The 20,705-nt window shown below is 32.3% G+C and overlaps 1 protein-coding gene across 2 annotated transcripts in view; it reads right to left on the reverse strand.

Annotated features, from left to right (window-relative positions):
• LOC116279754 (ankyrin repeat domain-containing protein 26-like) overlaps window positions 1–20,705 on the reverse strand; it is a 139,430-nt gene that overhangs the window by 3,480 nt on the left and 115,245 nt on the right. For both annotated transcript variants that reach the window (XR_012066263.1, XR_012066264.1), the window contains exons 36-37: window positions 7,689–7,820; window positions 7,488–7,554 (exon numbers count right to left, since the gene is read on the reverse strand). The gene's annotated coding sequence lies outside the window, so the exon portion shown is untranslated. The remainder of the gene's footprint in view (window positions 1–7,487; window positions 7,555–7,688; window positions 7,821–20,705) is intronic.

Consider the following 20,705-nt stretch of genomic DNA (forward strand, 5'->3'; position numbering starts at 1 on the left):
GAATGAGTAGAATATCGTTCTGTGAAGCAATATGTTTAGGAAACACTAATGCATACTAAATTGAATAGTCCTATAACTGTTTTTCAAAATTTGATGAGGCGAAAACTGGTGGATCTGGGTTCTACAGAGCACACGGTAGGAAGTCTCTTGTCTTTCTAGATCTGCCAAACAGAATTCAAAATTTGTTTCTCTACTAAAAGTTATTTTGTATAATGGACTCCTTTTACATTTTACTTTCAAATATGCATAATCATTCTTTATAGGTGAAAGATTATACAGCTATAGCATGGAACATCTTATCATCTTAGGATTATTTATTGTGGAAACAAAGTAACATAATCCAAGCATATAGTGGGTTGTATACATATTATATGTACTCATTAAATATTATATGTATGAATTGGCTACTTTAATAACCAGAAACATCTCAATGAAAATTTCAGCATATTACCAGTGATCTAATTCATTGATCAGAAACAGACATAAAATAAAAACATAGTCTAGGAAACCACTTCAAACACAAGATAGCTATTACGCCATGATGACTGTTAACGTGCATGACTAAGTAATTAAGAAATTATAGGGATGAAATTCTCAGCTTTGGCAAACTTGCTGTTAAATTATTTTCACATTTTAATTCAGAAATGTAAACATTTAGCCAATAACACTATTACTACTAGGTAATATTTATAGAGTGATTTCTTTGTGCCAATAATAGTTCTAAACATTTTATATGGATTTTCTCTCTAGAAAATCATATAAAAAACTGTAATGAACAGTAATTCAGAAAAGCACTAACCTTAATGTAAAAATATGTTTAAATGCCCTAGATATAAACTGTATACATTTTAGAGACTTATTTTATATCTAACTATAAACTATAATTTCATTCTACTTAAATATATATGACGTAACATTTAGTACACAAGAGTACTACACAAAAAGAATTGCTGATAATGCTGTGTAGTAAAACAATATGAAACATAAAGGCTGAAATATTTTTCCATACATTATATATTCTGTGTTCTTTTTAAACACTTGACATACAAAAGAATATTTATACTATTTACTATTCTATTTTAGCTATCTGTCACAGATGTTTAGTAAAAGTTTTTACTTGAGAATATCAAATGATTTTAGTGATTTTGAATTTTAGGTGTTATTTTTCAATTCCTAAGCTTTAAAAATTTGAACTGCAGCACCATAAAATTTAATGGAGAGATTACAATTTAGAATGAAGTCAATTATGCTTCCAGCAAGACAGCTAAATTGTAGCAAGAAAAATTTATGTAATATAATTATATATATTAAATAGTTTGCTAGCAATGAAAGTAGGTTAGGTTCATAAAAACAAGTTAACGGATCTTCACCTTAAATATTTTTAAGAATAAATGAGAGATATCATTCTTTTAAAACATAATACAAGGAGATGTGATATATGCAAAGACTTTTTAATCTCTGATCAAATTCAAATATTTTGTCTTTAGGGTTCCATAAAGTCTGGCTTAGGTACTGAAATATCTTAATAGTTTTGTATTGAAATATCTTAATCCTTAAGTAACCTTCTAGCTAAGTCCTGAGTGCCTTCTCTTCCTTTTATTTTTTTTATTGACGTATAGTTGATTTACAATGTTATACTAGTCTCAGGTTATACAACATAGTGATTCAATAATACATTCTACCTTTTAATATTTTTCTGCTCACAATAGGCTATGAGAAGCTTGAGGGTGTAGAACCTATTTTACTTGTTTTATAAATTGCCTCCTATTGCAACATATTGTTGGCATGTTGCCAGCACTTAAATGCTTGTTAAATTCAATTGATACATAGGATTATCTAATAATTTGATCAGTAATGAGGAAGATTTAATACATCTCCCGCTTTCAAAGAATTAAAACTCCAGTGAATATGTTAAAAGGCAGATGTGGACTATGTTTCAGCACAGTATTTACATAAAATGAATAAAGTTTAGAACAAAAAATGGCCTTGCATTTGAGAAAAGACAAAATCATACTTAAAATTATTTTTACTTTTTATGGATATTTTTCTTTCTTAAAAATACTTACCCTTTAAGCAAAAGTTTCTTTATGAAACATTTTAAAAATACAAAATACTCATATGGCATAAGAAAAATCAATAATAAAAAACTATTAAAGCCAGTGACATATGACCTACTTTTTTGTTTCATATGGAAAAGATGGGGTGGCATTCAAGATTACATTTCATTCTCCAGAAGTAAAATTATTAAACTTAGTATGTTATCTCATTTCACATTAAAGTTTCTTCTTTTATAAGTGTTGTTTAATGTGTCATATCTGTCAATTGCTATACTTTATCATTTTGATATGAGTGTTAAAATGATGTTTGAGACAGTGGTTGGTTTAAGATTTTAAGTATATGTTAAATATCTTTTGTGTTTCGTACAGTTAAACACCATCCATTGTGATAAGTTGTTATAAATGATAGTATACAACTAGTGGTTTAAAAGAAAAGTTTACTATGAGCTTGGTTAAGGAATTAACGTGTGGGTTTATCTTGATTTCCCTCTTACCAAAATGCAGTAAATTAGCAAAATATAATTCTATGTTTATTATTCGATTATAAGTATGAGAGCATATCACAGAAAATTACATTTGAATAGATTTCTTCTTTATAAAAATAATTATACTCTTTAACAGAGCACCATTTACTATAATAAAAAATAAATATATATATATTAATACATATTAAAAAATAAAATGTGCAAATCAAATATTTCAGTGAGACTAATAAAGGACCATAGTATCAATCAACCTTGTTGTTTATCTATTCTGTATATACAAGTTTGTATTTTCTAATTCTGAACTCCTAATTTATCCCTCCCTCCATTTCCTTTTTGGTAAACATAAATTTGTTTTCTGTCTGTGAGTCTGCTTCTGTTTTGTAAATAAGTTCATTTGTGTCATTTTTTTAGACTCCACATATAAGTGATATTCTGTCATTTTTTTAGACTCCCAATATAAGTGATATTATATGGTATTCGTTTTTCTCTGTCTAAATTACTTCACTTAGTGTGATAATCTGTAGGTCCATCCATATTGCTGCACATGGCATTGCTTCATTCATTTTTATGGCTGAGTAGTATTCCACTGTGTGTGTGTGTGTGTGTGTGTGTGTGTGTGTGTGTGTGTGTGTGTATGTATATATATACATGCCACAATTTTCCACATACTATGTAAGACAACACAGTTAACAAAAATGTATTAAACATATCAATAAAATTATACTTTTCCAATATAGTGGGATATATCATCTTGTCTAGAATATTCTTTAGGTTTTGTATACTCTTTTAATTTTATTTTTTAAAAGTGAACCTGTAATGCTAATGGATGTGAGAAGCTCCTGTCAAAACCTTAATTAATGGGGTGCCAAGATGAGAAAAGAAGATGCAAAAAGCATGTTTTTCATTTGGTCATAGGTTGGGTGCATATAACCTTAGTACTTTCAAAGTCATAACTGGCTAAAATAGATGGCAAATAGAAGATGAAATATCAAAAGAAATGCAAGAAGCAATATTAATGAATAATACTCTTTGATCAACATGTTGATGCTTCTTCATGTAATACAATATGAATTGATCTCAAGGCATTGGTTGTTGGACCCTGAGTATTATTCAGATAACTAAATGCCATTAGTTATTGCTCTTTTACCTATTACATTAAATGATATTTCAAACTATGTACTTAAAATAATTGAATATTTCTAAATAATCTTCTTCACATTCATTTGCATTTCTAATACTTATTTTGGTTATCTGCCATCTTTGAGAGCACTTATCAATACTTTTGGTCCTTACACCATGCTTTGAATTGAAAATTTTATTTCTCTTTTTACACACAGATCTCTGATAGCATACTCTTTTGGTCTTAATTGGCAAGGACTAGTCATCACTTGCTATGCTTCATACAACCTTTCATTGTGCTTTTGCATGTAAAACATATCACCGTATTTATTTCTCATAAAGATATTTAAAGGGATTTTTTTTCTACAAAATTGTTGTTCCCATTTGTATTGATTTTACATCGTTCCATAATAAATTACCACCATTTTGTGGACTAATACAACACAAATTATAACCTCATAGTTTATAGGTAAGAAGTCTGGCCTGGATCAGTTAGGTCCTTAGTTCAGATCTCACAAGGCTATAGTCAAGATATTGGCTAGTACTGTGACTACACCTAAGGCCAGGGTCCTATTTCAAGTTTACTGGGTGCTGCTAGGACTTATTTCCTTGCAGCAGTATGACGGAGGTCCTTTTTTCTTATCAGCTATTGACCAGGGATTTTTCTTGATTTTTATAGGCTGCGTGTGGTTCCTTAACATTTTCGCACACACACATCCTCAAAGGCAATTCACAACCTGGTTTTCTTCCAGCTTAGCTGGAGTATAGCTCTCTGACTCTCTTCACTTGGCTAGGGAGGAGTCCTAAATAGCACAACATAATCACAGGAGCAACTGCCCCATCACCATTGCCATAACATAACCTCAGGAAAGGTGCAACTATCCCATCATACCCATGGGTTCATGAGGAAGAGGCAGAAATCTTAGAGCCCATCTTAGAATTCTGCCTAGCATGTCATATTGAGTGACTCTTTCAGGTGATAGTTCAAAACAGTATAGAAAATACATGAAGAGAAAGAAAAGGTTAGAAGATGCATTTGTAATTAATCAATCAAACTGGACCCATTCTTATCTAAAAAGAGATACAGTATTTTTTATATATTCTCTCCTTACTCTAGAAACTTGATTTCAGCTTAGTAAATAGCACATTTTTATATTCTATTGGATAAATTACATGCAATTTAATTATAATCTTATAGTGTGCTTCAGATTTTTATTTTTCAAGATGATCACATTTTAATCTGAATTTATTTTTCTTTTTAGTAAGAAATATAGGGTAATAGAGTTTTTTTACAAGACCTAGTATTTAAGGCTATCACTCAGATGCTGTGAGACTCTATTCTTCATAATGTAAAATGAGTAATATAACACTGAATCTACCAGGTTCTTTGAAGATCAAGGGAGTTAATGATGTCAAAAAAGTGTACAACCTGGTATTGAAGCAAAATCCAATAAATGTTAGCTAGTATCTTTGCTGTTCTATCATATATATTCAATAGTATATATTGGTAATAATGATATATATTCATATATATTACAGTGTTTAGTCATGCCTTATAAACCCTGAATTTCCATTTTCTCAAAAGGAGCAATATATCCAGTTGTTTGTTTTGTCTTTCTCAAAGTATTGTTCAGGTAAGAAAATTACCCCAGTGTCATTTGGGCTAAATAAGTTATGCAGTGCTGCCCTTAGGTAGTCCCTGGAATCACAGTACTGCCAATGGGGTGATCAGCTTGAACCAACAGTAGAAAAGACTCTTTTCCTACATGCACACACATGTGCAGTCCTCTTTCAGTGAAAAAGCTCAAAACCTTGGCAGAAGCTACAAGTAATCCTCTCAAGCACTGTAGCTCTGAGCTACCAGGTCAGTGCCGGAGACAGAACCGCAACATGATGAGGCAGTCATGACAATCAACTGGAAAAGAGGGTACAATGGAAGGAAGCCAAGTCTGGAACCAAAATTAATTGAATAATACTTCTGACACAGATACAGCCCGTTAAGTAAGTGCATACACAAAAATTCATAAGAACTTTATGGATAATTATAAGGGCCCCGAAGCAAAGAACCACCACCTTCATACAGACATTGTGGCTAGGAGAGGTGATATCTAGAACTGAAAGCAACAATATGTGCCAAAGTGCAACAGTGTTCTTCCAGTCATTTTGATTAAGTATAGTTATTTTCTATTATTGACAAAGAAATAACAGAAACTACTTATCCATTTGTAAAAATCTTACAGTTCTATGTATCTATGTATTATTAAGGACTGTGAAAGTTCCGAGATTTTTGCCCTACTTGAAAGTTAACAAGTTAGCCTGCCATGGCTTCATAGATGTTGGCAGAAGACACAAAACTACTGAGTCAGGGACAAAGGGCTTTATTAATACAGCAACATAAATAGAGTACCAGCAACCATTCGGGTTCCTCAGTTCTCAAGGGACAATGAGAAGAGGGCCAGGTGATGCCCACATACACTGTGTGTTGTGTATGGAAGAGGAAGTCTTGAGCTTAGGGAAACAGGATCTTTTATAACAGATAACAAGTAAACAGGCCCTTTGCTCTGGAGGAAGATAATATTGCCATGCTGTTGCTGAACAGAGAGTCACTATCTCTGCTTACAAGAGGTGGAAAACATGAGAGACACATGGAAAATTGTTTCCCCAACACATGTGTATAGTGTTCTAATACCACAGAATTTGGATTCAATAAATCTTAGACAATTTTTAGTCACTTAAAAAAATTCCAAATGAAAGGTATCTGTAAGTATTATTATACAAAGATCCTCACATGCATAGATGTTAATCTAAAATTTTCAAGAATTTTTATTGGTCATACTTAGTATTTTTTGAAGCATGTAATAAGCTACAACAGTCTATATAGACTTGGATAATTTTGTAAACATAATATGAAAATAATGAGCGCTCTCTCTTTCCTTCTTTTCCACCCTCTGTGTTTAAGGGGCATTTGTTGAACTCCCTTTCTATAGTGTGGGATACATCTACTCCATCATCATTTCATAAGAATTTCTCCATCTATATTTAATTGTACAGTCTCTCATTTTGCCCTTTGTGCTATTTTTTGTTTTATATGAGGGTAATACTAGTTCATATGATGCATTGATTATTTCCTAGCACAGTTATCACAACATAAATTCCAGATGGCTCTAATTAAATTTAAAAAATGAAAAAAAATGAATATGTATAGTCCATGAAAAACATAGTGAAATATTATCAGCTCATAGGAGAGGAAAGCTTTCAAACTACAAAAACCTAAAGGAAAATATGTCACTAAGGAAAAGACTGATAGATTAGACTAAATAAAATGTGAAAACAGCTGAATAATAAAAGTAATGAAAAAGCCATTTTTATAGTAAAAGGCAAAAGAAAATATGGATTTAAAATCTGAAATCTATAGGATATATATTATACTTACACTAATATACATAAAACACTATAGATACAAAATTAGAAAAAAATTTTTGCTTGTCATGAGAACTCTTAGAATTTACTCTTTACAAATTTTATATATAACATACATCTGTGCTAATTATATCAATACTGTTGTACATTACATTTATAGTAATATTTATCTCATACTGGAAGTTTGTACCTCTTGAAAACCTTAATCTAATTCCCCCTCCCCCATCTCCTGCCTCTGGTAACCACATGTCTAATCTCTTTTTCTATGAGTTTGTTGAAACAGTTCATGTCCTTGCTTAATGTTCTTTTATAAAGCTAAAAATACTGTGGTTTTACCAATAAGAAGGCCTGAAACACAATCTTGTCGATTTACTAATGCCTTCCAAAACAGCTACTAAGCACTTACCATGTTTTAGACATTATATTAGGTATTAGATAATCTTCAATGTGGCTCTCAGGATGCTTATGATTTGCTGGAGAAAAATAAATAAAAGCAACAAATTTCCTAAGTTTACAAAAGTGCATCCTTTTACACTGACACAAAATAATTTGGTCACACAAATATTATTGTTCTTATCTACAGATGAAGAAAAACAACATCACTGACTTGTTAGATAGCACTAAGCTGGAGCCGACTCCATTAGGAGAGCAAACTGCGCACTGTGAATCCTCTTTCCAACTCAGCATTCAGTGACTTCATGTTGATACTTTGAAATTGGTTGTGTTGGGAGTATTTACACTGTGGAAATGAGCAAATTTTTAAAAGTAGGCTCTTTTTGTTTTGTGTTTTCCAGAGAACTAATTGTTAAACATTTACCAGCCCAAGGCAGTAAACAGCAGACAGACTACTGGAACTATGGCCTCATTCTTTATATCCTGCACATCTTTGTCTTACATACGCTGGTGGAAAGTAGGGCTTTCCATGCTTCCCTGTTCATAAGAACCACCTTTGATCTTGTTTAACAGCTGATTTTTATTTGGAATGTCTGGGTGGGGCTCAGGATCCCAGATTTCTAACAGAATCTCATTGGTACCAAACCTGCCGTCCCGCACAGCACAAACCACATGATGCAAAATCATTCATGCTTTGTTTTAAAACTTTCAGTATCAGTTTGGTCATCGTGTAATTCCAAAATACCATCAATCAGCCATATTTTACTGGCTTCAAATAGAGATGGGATTTGTTGCAGCTAAACTATTCTACTTTTCCTTCTGTAACATGGTCAAAATTGATGTCCATAACTTTTCATTGTTAGAAATAAAAATCAGCTGAATAGAGTGTTCTCTGCATTCCATCTTGTTAGTTCCACGTGTTATTATTAGGAAGCAATGTCATTTTACAAAGTACAGAGTTCCTCTATATTTTTAACTGTTGATTTCTGAAAATAATGAGTTCTAAAATTTTCTAGTGAGCAGATTGTAAGAGGATGGAACCTATTATGCCATCTTCAATTACAGCAATGCCATTAACTAATTTTGCAGTTGTCACAAGCTCTTGATCTGGGTAAACAATGAGTAACATTGATACTGACCATGAAATCCTTTATATGTAAATTATCACAAATCCAAATTTTGTTACAATCATTTTTAGGGTACATCTTAAGTGTCTTATAGTCTCTAAGAAAACAAACAACTTGGATTTGCATTATATTCTCTATGAACCGCCTCAGGGGCATGGATGTATTTTAAATATATAATACTTAGCAGCAAACACATTATAAAATCATTTAATGCTTTCCTAATCTAAAGTTCAAGTTTCTACTTCTTGTAAACTGACTATACTTCAATTAAAAAATATAAAAAAACAAACAAAAGACAAATAAAGTTTTTACTTTTGCTTCTAGTTTCTTTCTGCAATGGCTTCTCCTGAAACCTTGTCCCTGGATTCATTAGTAACATGTAGGGCACTCAGGTTACACACTTCTCCTCATTTGGATAATTGCATTTTTTGATATATTTATTTACTGTAATAAATACTCATTTTAGATAAAGAATCAGAAGCCTGGCTTGTCCCACATAAGTTGTCACCCTCGAGGAGAGTTCATGCACATAAATACTCCCTGATAGATCCTCCACCAGCTTTGATGTCCCCAGGGTGAACCACAGCTGCCCTCCACCTCTCCACGAGATCCTCCTAAACAAGCAGGCAGAAAGAAGAGCACCTCCACGTGGTCAAAATAACAACAGGCACTTAGTTCAGCAATCCTAAAGGGAAAAGATTCCTTTTTCCTCCCCGCATTTGAACCTTAATCACAGAGATGAATTCTCATTGGACATATTGGGCCAGTTTCCATTCAAGATCAATCATGACTGCCCAGAAGATGATTAGTTTGGCCTACATCACACTCCCAATCCTTAGGTCAAAAGTCGAGGATCATTTCCAAAAGAAGACAACATGGGAACACAGAACTATCACTGTCCACTATCGCCACTCACTACCTATGTGACCGTGAGCAGCATACATGGAACTCTCTATGCCCAGCTTCCTCATTTTCAAAATGAAGAATAATGCCTTCCTGTAGGATTGGTTTAGTGTTGAGGTGATGCATGTAAAAAGCCTAACACAGTGACTGACATTCAGTAAACGCTCAAGAAATATAGCTATTACTCAGTATTATTATTTCTTCATCTTGATGCCTTTTATGAAAACAAGCTCTTAGAAGATAGAGATCGAGTCCAATCAAATAATAACTGTAGTCTTTATAGTTTTGCCAGAATGGATAATTGTTGGAAGCCCTGGTTTGCTTCAGTTGAAAAGTAATGTTTTCAGTAGATGATGCAAGGATGATGACCTATGAAAATCTCTTACAGAAAGGAAGAGATGAGGTAGAGAGAGAAAAAAAGAGTTGAACAAAGATGAGCAAATGGACCATTGAGAGCAGGAGAAAAAAATACAGAATAGCTTGAGATGATTAAATATTGTCATGAGAGACATTTTAAAGTTAGATAGTGAGGTAGGGAAAAACAATTACACAAGTAGCAAAGCACCAAAGAAAAAATAACTTTAAAATTTTTTAAGGCAGAAAAATATGAAAAGAATATCAATTGTCCTTGGTTAATGAGAAAATTATAGCAATAAGATCTGTATCAGTAGCAGTGGAGGGGTGATAGAAAAAAAAGTTTGGCATAGAATTGATAAGAAAAAAAATCAATTGATTTTATCAACTGATCTGCCCAAATGTCCCCAGAAAACCCTATGGCAAGGGCCACTGATCTCTCAGATGTGTCACCCCAGGAGCAATGTGAACCTTGGTTTGGGAAATCTGACATGATGACTTTGGCCTATGCATTGGTTCAGTTTATATCTTAACTTACATTCTGGGCTTTTCTTTTAGTCTAGTATCTATATTATTGATCTGTGTTCTAGTTATGAGAACTAAATTCCTATTCTATTGGGAGTCAAGTAGAACACTTGTTTCCTTATGCCCCCACTTAACAGAATGTCTTTTCAATTCTCTACCTGTCTGCTTTGATTTTCTACTACTGGGGCTGCCATAATGCTGTAATAGCAATACAGGGAGATAGTGTCGAATTCAGGTACTGGCCTTTTTTAGTTTGGTCTCCCCACCACTCTGGAAATTCTTATATCTATCTGCAGTATTTCTCCATGTGATATTTATGGTTTTAAGAAAAGGAACTTAACATTTTAGTAAAAGATGAACTTTGAAAGGTAGTAATTTTCTGTCAGAGGCTTTCCCAAATTTTTGAGTTTGATGTAAAAGATGAAACTGGGGCTGCCGTAATCCAGAGAAGGTCATGGAGACCGGACAAAACTTGCAGAGATAAAAAATGTCTTTTTTTCCCCTTTGCTCCATTGAGTTTGAGTTAATGGTAGAACATTACATCTGTATATGAAATAGAGATATTTGCAAGTTTTCCGAATGCAGAAGATTGAAGAAAAGGAAGTGAAAAATTAAATTCTTCATAAAGTTAGAAAAAATTTAAGAGGCGAAAGCTGACATTTGTTTAGTATTCTTGGCCCAGAATTGCAACTTCATGTGCAAGTACACTTGAGGAGAAAGACACAGAGAAATAATTTATAATCTTTTGTGGCTAACTCTTTGTTATTGGTGATATATTACCATTGTCAGCAGTTCCATAAGGAATGACACTTAATGTGAAAACCAATGTTTCAGACATTCATTTATAGTTTATGGGTATTGATTCCATCAGGGAGAAACTGGAGATTATTGACTGGGACAAGCAGACATAGTCAGAGAAGGAAATATAACTGAGAGATAAGGGATTTGTAGAAATTAGAAAGAAGATTGCTGAGAAATCATGAATACTCTTTGGAAAGTTGATCAGATCTTTAAGGATTTGTTTTTGTCTTAGATATAATAGCAGCAGTATGAAAGAAGATAAAAAGAGTAAATTGTACTTTCTGGTATCTGTGAAAAATTTAACTATAATATTTGAGCATAATCTCAGTGCTGATTAGATACCAAATTTCTCTGAAGGAGTATTTGATCAGACCATGCCTGAATTATTTTATGTACAAATTTATGAAATTCATGAGAGTTCTGAGGAGAAAGTACAAAACTTATTTTTCAGGTTTTATATAAAGACATGAAAATTCTGTCAAATGAATCAGGGCAACCATCAGATTATACGGAAAGGAGATTACTGAAACTAATACATTTTTACCTCTTAATTTCCTGACAAGTCGCTAGCACAGGGGTCAAAAATTGATGTCATATAAGTTTACATAAATAAATCCTCCCAATACACCCTAGCAGTTTCCATTAGGGAAGTGTTTTGGATTCTATATCATTTAAATTATTTAAACTAGAATTTATATAATAGATTATTTTACATGGCTAAAAGATGGATGTCCCAAAGTAATTACAGAGTTAGGGAGATAGAGATTTCTCTTAATTGGAAACGTTACACATAAGAAGACATTTTTTTCTCCTAATGAGGAAGGTGATACTAACTTTATTAATATTTTTCTCCTGTGCTTTCTTTAAAAAAGAATAACTGAAAGTTAAGGAGAGAAAGCTATATACCCCATACCATTCTTCTTCTGACTTAAGAACTCTAACTGTGCGTTCAGTTTCAGGTTTAAGTCACAGTTTGGTGTAAAGGCCTGGAAATTTTCAGCCAATTCAGTTTGACCCTATTCTCAAATATGCTTTTATCTATGGAATAATTTGGGCCTTCTACTGTTTCTGTTTTTTCCTCCATTATCATATCTACCATAAATACACTATCAATATGATAAGGAATTCATAATCACAGAATTACTAACTCAGGTTACTAAAAAATGATTATCCTTATATACTTAAAAATACTACAGGGTCCTTAAGATAAGAAATGTACCTAAAAATCGTCTTAGCTTACTTCCTACCTGGTAGCCCCTGTACAAACTGTACAATATTCACACCTTCATAAAGTTATATAATTCCTATTTTATTTCTTTTTTAATGCCCAATTGTGACCCTGTTAATTATGGCTATTTTCCTTGTTGGTTGGAAGTCAACCTCTTCATTTTTGATATTATGGGATAAGCAATGGTTACTTAACTAGTGGTTTTAATACTAGTAAACAAGACTATTAAATTCTATATTTGGTAGTTCCCTTTTGGCACTTCCATGTTCCTCATCTGCCATATCCAATCCATAATACGCATCTATCTCCTAAAAAGCTTTGAAAGCATTCTTTGCATTTTTTTCTATATTTATTCCATGAAACACCTGATGTGTTTGATCCCATCTCTACCACCTCCCCTCCACCCTGCCACCTATGTACACCCTCTCTTCCTTTAAATCCAAACTCTACTGTGCTTAAAGTGGAATATTTTAGAAATGTAGATCTGTTTGTACCACCTCAACATTTCATCTATCAGTGTTTCCCATCAGTTTCAGTATGAAAACCAAAATTCTTAAGTTGGCCTGGAACTCCCTGTAAAATCTGATTACTGTGAGTTGATTTTCTTTTCTAGCTTCTGGTATTTTGTCTATTCTGCTCTTTTTCTGCAGTTCTCTTGAAAAAGCCATATTCCTTTCAATGTCAGAACATGTTTTACTTACTACAGTAACCATAAACTCAGGTCTGAAACAGTGTCTCTCTTTTTGTTTTTAATCTACTAAATTTAAATAATATAATAAATCTTCCCATTTTAATGATACGCAGAATCTCTTAAGTTTTGGAGTATTTCTCCCGTCTCCATTACCTGTTGCAGGAGGGTTGGGTGCAGATGTCAGAAAGAAATTCTCAGGGATATAATTATATATAATCTTTATTTACTCTTTTTCTCTGACATTCCCTGACAGCAGCTCAGAAAACTGCTATTCTTGTCTGTTTTATTCTCTTCTGTATCCCTAATAACTAAAAACAGAGCATAACATAAAGCCTAAAATGAAGTTATTTGTTGAGTAAGGAAAAGTGTTTATGTTTATCAATTTAAGCTAAATCCACACCTCTTCTACAATTAGTCTGTTTCTATATTTGTGTATAAAATTATAGCCTTTTCCTAGTGGGTCACTATCCCAACTTGCCTATAAATTAGTCTTGAAATAAGTTTCATTCTTCAATACAATGTCATAGATTAGCTCTACTTTTTCTAGGAACAAGACTCACAAAAGACTTATTTTTATTTATGGTAAGTGTAGCTACATTAAATTAAAGTCCAGGAAAATAACGTTAACAGGGTAACAGTAAAGACTACTGCATAATCAGAGAATTAACACATGACATAAGTGTAGTCAAACTCATTTTGAAAATGGTCTACCCAACAAAAATTTTTAGGCCAAACACTACATATCAGATTTTCACTGCTGAAAATCTTTGATAGCCTGCTGGTGTAAATATTTTTACCGTATTGCAATTTGATTTAAAAAAATAAAAAAAAATCATTATGAGTGAATTCCTTCTAGTGAATTCTTTGTTCCAACAGATATCTAAAACTCAGGGGAAGCATACAGATACTAAGACTTTCTTCAGGGACCATCTTTCTCAGTACTACATGGGACCTTTCTGGAAGGACATATGAATCACAAATGTTTCCATTTCAAATACTCATTGTCCATTAGCTAAACTGTCTAAGACTTCATCATTTTCAGAGTATACCTTAATACATAATATGAATACCTTGTTCCCTATTTTCTAAAGAGTGGTTTTCTAAGGAGTTAAGCTGACATTTCCAGCAATTGCAATGACATTTCCTTTCTCAAAAAAGACTAAGTATTTTTTAAACAATTTAAGAATTTATTGCACATCATACCATACTAAAAATAATTATGCTTGGGGGGAGGGTATAGCTCAGTAGTAGAGCCTATGCTTAGCATGCATGAGGTCCTAGGTTCAATCCCGACTACCTACATTAATAAATAAATACCTAATTATGCACCACCCAATTAAAAAAAATGATGCTTAATAATTCACTTCCTCAATATGATATATGTAAAAATAGGAATTCTAAACATTAAACCAAATTAGCACCATTTTTTTGTTTTATAGTTTTAATTTGGAACTATATAGATGTTTTACAAATCAAAGCCAAAATTAATAAAAATAAAAGCACACTCTAACAAATGAACAAAACTGCTTATTAAGTTGGTTCCATTGCAACAGAGAAATAAAAGTTACTTGCAGTGATTTCATAACAAAATTTCAATTTATTTTATCCCTGATGGCATATATTCTAAAGACAAAACTATAAACCTTATTTATATCTTTAAATCATATTCTATAGTCTTGTTAGCAGTAAAATTGATACTGTTTTTTAAAGTGATTTAATATATATATACTCATATATATATACACATGTGTAAATGTATATAAATTAGCACTAATTTTGATCTAAATGATTTTCCTTATAATTAATTTATAAATTATAATCTTTGTCATATGGTACATATGAGGGAGATACGTTATGCTTTGTTTCTATTTTTAAGCACACAACACTTTTCCTGAAGTTCAGCAGCTCAAAATAACGACCAATTGCTTCATTATTTTGTCACCATGTATGAGATATCCAACATTTTGAATAAATCATTTATTTCACAGATCCAAATGATAATACTAGAATAAACTAGATAACTGACATTTTGTTCTATGAATGTCTCCCAAGACTCAGACACAATACGGCTCCTATTTAAATATTTTCCTAAAGGTCTCTGAAAGTATGGTTCTGCCTACTTGTTGCCTCAATCGCCCACACTGTCAGATACATGCAAAAGATAGTATGATCTATCTTATGAAGATTCTAGTTAGCTGCAAGTGGTAGAAATTTTATCATAGGTTTTGTTATATTTCAACTGTATCACTATTTATATAAGAAGTTAATGTACAACTCTCCCAATGTAACTGCTATTGTTTTAACTCCTTTATATTTATATTACTAACAGAAGGCATAAAATAATATGAATTACTAATAAATTTGTTAAGAACTTGTCTTTAAAACAGGGAGGTAACAATTTAATACGATAATGTTTAAATCCATGAAGAACAATCCCAAAATTATGAATAAATGGTACTTATGGAAAGTTACTACACATAAAAGCAACCAGAATACTGAAAAATTGTTGTAAAAAAATTTTAAGCACTCTAAAAATTAACCTAAGGCTTGTAACAATTCAAGGAGTGTTTATTTGAAAAAAACTGGTTTAATGTAATTAAGAACAATTGTTTGTGATGGACTATGTTGTCCCTATTTCCTTCTCCCTCTTTTCAGACGTAGAATAGCTTTATCAGAAAGCTCTGTCCCCGGAGAACTGTTAATATTTTAACTGTCTTTGCCCTGACTCAGAGCTTCTCAGTGAGAAGAGCCACCCCCCTGGGAATTTATAAAAGGGAAAATAAGGAGCAATTGTTTAACATAGTAACTGCTCCAAGAAGAAGTGAGACCAGTTAGTGCAAACAAAAGTCTGTCGAGAAAACATCTCATGTGGTGAATGAGATATTCATAGGGGGCAAACATCTAACAAATTTCCGGAGACTTAGAAGATCACATGCATATAGGCTGTGTTCATGCTCTCTGACTTACAGCCCTCTGCAAGCAAGAAGTGAAGGCTAAGGCAGAGTTGTAGATTGCAAGAATCTTCCATGTGTGCCCAAGTACACAGAGCCTCTCAGGAAATGTCAAAGATATATTAGTTTAAGGCATTTAAAGAAACTGCCATCCAATCATTAGTCAAGTACTGAGCTAACTGAGCAGACTTCAGTGGTCAAACACAACAGGGGAGAGTGACTTTAAAAATTAAACTAACCAAACAGTAATCCCCACAACAAATAGCCACAACAGACCCACTAGGGAAGAGAGTCTGATTTCCAGAGTACACACTATATTTCTAGTCAAATGATTCTGTCCAGTTTTCAACAAGAAGTTGTAAGATATGCAAAGAAACGATAAAGTATGGCACATAAACACGTGGGGGAAAAAAAGCAGTCAACAGAAACAGTATCTGAGAAAGCCCAGATATTTGACTTTTTAAAGCAGTTATTGCACAAATGCTCAAAAAACTAAAAGAAATGCTACATAAAGGACTAAAGATAAGCATGTGAATGATTTCTGACCAAATAGAAAATAGCAATAAAGAGACAGAAAATTAAAAAGAATCAAATAAAAATTCTGGGTTGAAACATACAACTAAAATGAAAATTTAAGGAAGGCTTAGTAGCAGATTTAAGTTGGCAAAAGAAAGAATTAGTGACCTTAAAGATAGGTCAACTGAAATTATTCAATACGAGGATCAGAAAGAAAAAAGATTGTATCACATAAGCAAATGAATTAATGTAAAACATAATGGGAATAGAGAGATAATAAGATGGGAAGAATATTTGAAGAAATAATGGAGAAAAATATCTTCATGGATTTTATTAAAAAACATTCATCTACACATATACCCAGATACATCACAAATTGTCAAAAGCCTAAAACAAAGAGAGAAACTTGAAAAAACAAGAGAAAAGCAACTCATTGTTACCTAAGAGATCTTCAGTTAGGTTAACTGCTGAGTTCTTATCAGAAACCATGGAGGACAAAAGCAGTGGTAAAATGTATTGAAAGAGTTAGACTATCAACCAAGAATTCTCCATCTTTCAAACATATCTTTCAAAAATAAAGGAGAAATTGCTATATTCCTAGATAAACCAAAGCAAGAGACTTTGTCACTTGTCTCACAGGAATACTAAAGGAATTCCTTCAGATTGAGAAAAATGACATTAAAAAGTAAATCAAATCCACATAAAGAAATAGAAAGTGTCACTAAAGTTAATTATATACATAATACAAAATACAGTATAAATGTATTTTTGTTTGTAATACTTTTATTCTATTTGAATTTAAAAACAACTGCATAAAGCAATAATTATAAAACTGTTTTGATGGGCTTACAATGTATGAAGATGTATGACAATAGTAGAATAAAGGACAGTAGAGAGAGTGGACTTTTATTGAAGGATGTCTTTGTAAACTACTGAAAATAAGCTGGTTTTAATCTTAACTAAATGACTTCAGTATGTTGATTTAATCTACAAACACTAAAATAAATACTCAAAAATAGAGTAAGATAAAAACAAAGGAATTAAAATATACATTTAACACAAAAGAAACCAGTAATGGAAGCCTAGAGGAATGATAAAAGGCATATAAAAATCAAATAACAAACTGGTAGACAAATGATGGCTTCTAAGTAGTTACATTAAACATCATTAAACACTCTAAAAAGCAAAGTTTGGCAGAATAAATTTTAAAAAATTATCCAACTATATGCTGTCTAAAAGAGACAAATAGGGTGAATGTAAAAGAATAGAAAAATATATTCCATGCAAACAGTAACAGAAAGAGAGCTAGAATGTCTATGCTAATATCAGACAAAATAGACTTTAAGACAAAAAATATTACTAGAGAGAAAGGACATTTTGTAATGATAAAAGGCCCAATGCATCAGGAGGCTTAAAGATTATTAATATGTATGCAGGTAACAACAGAGGCCAAAACTACAGGAAGCAAAAACTGACAGAAGTGAAGGGGAAAACGAGCAATTCAACAATATTTGGCGACTTTAATGGCCCATTTTCAATAATGCATAGACTAAACAGGCCAAAGATGAGTAAGGAAATAGAAGACTTGAACAATACTATATACCAATTAGACTTGATAGACTTGTATGGAACACTTTCTGCAATGACAGAAGATATAAACCATTCCAGAGATAAACCCTTATATTTATGATTCATTGATTTTCATGGAGGATAACAAAGAAAGAATGATCTTTTCAAAAATGGTGCTGGTACAACTGGCTATCCACATTTCACAGAATGAAGCTTGATTACTATTTCACACTATACACAAAGTTAATGCAAAATGAGTCACAGATCTAAATGTAAGACTAAAACTACAAAACTCTTAGAGGAAAGTGGGAGTTTAAATATAGACTTTGGGTTAGGCATTAGCTTGTTACATATGATACCAAAGACACAAGCACTTGTATCTAGATTATATAAAAATATTCCTAAAAACTCAACAATAAGAGAGGAGGGTGTAGCTCAGTGGTAGAGCATGCGCTTAGCATGCACAAGGTCCTGGGTTCAATTCCCATTACCTCCACTAAATATATATATTCATACTTGAACACTGCACACATGAAATACATTCCTTTCCACAAATCTGCCTCAAAAATCAATTAGTTTTCTTAGCAAATTCGGAAGGATCTCAAATTTCTTTCTATTATCTAACAATGAGTTCTCACAACAAAGAATCGTTAACGTCACAGTAGAAGCGGACTACATTGTCACGGTGATCTGATCGCTTTGTCTCTACTACTGTATTAGCAGGATTTCTGACTTTCAGACTGGTGAATTTCAGCCATTCTGGCCACTGTCCAGAGACAATTCAGTCGCTTATTGTGAGTAGCTGGATGCTACAATCCAAGTCACAGAAATAATACATAGCTGATATATTAGATTGCAGTAAACTGAAAACATTAAATGACTACTTAACCTCTGGAATGATTGACATCTGATAATCTTTAGAGAAACAAATAAAAAGAACTCTAGTATACTAATATTTCACATGTCCCTAAACAAGGCTAACTGTAATATTTTGATTTTCTTTTGATACAAGTAACACACAGCTTTTTAATATATTGGCATTAGTCATTTAGTTTTCATAATTGTTTTTGTATTAAATTAAAATTTTTTTTCACTTTAAATTCATAATGTTGATCTTCAACCTTGTGGAAAAGTTTAAACTACTTCTGTTTAAAAATATAATGGTAGTAATATTTTTCGCATAATGCATATTTCACCTATCTAAAGTTGTATATATATGTTTAGTTATTTTTCACATAAACAGTTATCTTGCTTACTAGTATTCAGTGGACATTGGGGCCTAACAGAAAAACCAAAACCAAAACCAAAACCAAAACCAAATTCCAAAAAAACAAAGTCACACTTTTCTGGTGTCAGCATGGATGCTTTTCTGAAAAAGTCAGTGATGTGTGTCAGAGGACAAGATAGAATCCTCCCACCCGAATTTTATTTTCCTTTTTGAAGTGACATCTATTCTTTGGAATTTCTAATACTTCAATGTGCTAGGGGCAACCTCTTTTATTGAGAGACCATTAAGTGTTTTTCTTTATGAAACAGTACCTCCTGACTCCCATTTTGCAACTTACCCTTTTGTACTTGAGCTACTCTTTTTTAGCAAAGATTCAGGCATCCAAATACATGGCATTTACAAATAGCATTCGGACAACTCATCAGGACAATCATATATTAGATATAAAACCTAGTGTAAAATTATTGCTTTTCTTATTTAAGATTCTACAAATTAAGTTTGTGAGAAGATATTTGTAATGAAATAGATCAGCTCTTATTATTTGCTCTTATCCCTTCAGAGGCCCACGGCTAGGGATCTTATGTATGTATTAGGCATAGAGCTCATTCCACAAGCTCAGTTGTGAAAGGAACATGACTTGTTTTGCCACTGCTGCCACTGATGGGGCAAAAACTTAGTTTCTTTACTGACATTTTCCCGATTTTTCAGAGGATGGGGATAGTCTAGATAGTTTTTCTTCTTGTCATTATCAGCATTTGAGAATATTTTCTGCTACTATTTTGGTCATCCTTCCTAGAAGCTTTAAAAAGAATACAAACTACTTGAATGACAGAAAAAAAAAAAGAAGAAATAAAAGGATAAAAAAGCAAAACAATATAGGCACTATGTTGAAAGTGATTCCACCATATATATTATCTGATTTGTTCCCCTCAACAACCCCTTTTGATATATTATCCACAATTTCCAGGTGAAGAAACAAACTTGAAGAGATTAATTTGCTTGAAACCAAACAGAAAAGAAAAAAAGAGGCAAAAACCAATCAGAAAGAAATGATACAAATTTGATCTTACTACAAAGCTTCTCTGTTTTGTAATTCACACATAATCATTGTTTCTTGGAAGAATAATTTTGAAATGAAGGTACTATTTAAAAGAATATCTCATTAGAACATCTGTTCATGTTTCAATAGGTTACATTTGACAAACATATTTGAATGTAGGGATTTCATCTATAACACAGTTATTTGACATATAATTTTACATTTAACTAGGAGGTAAGAGAAAAGTAATGGCCTTTATCTTGATGTAAAACTATATTAATCACTGATGCAGAAACTCA

The sequence above is a fragment of the Vicugna pacos genome, chromosome 32 (assembly GCF_048564905.1).
Source record: "Vicugna pacos chromosome 32, VicPac4, whole genome shotgun sequence".
NCBI classification, from domain to species: Eukaryota; Metazoa; Chordata; class Mammalia; order Artiodactyla; family Camelidae; genus Vicugna; species Vicugna pacos.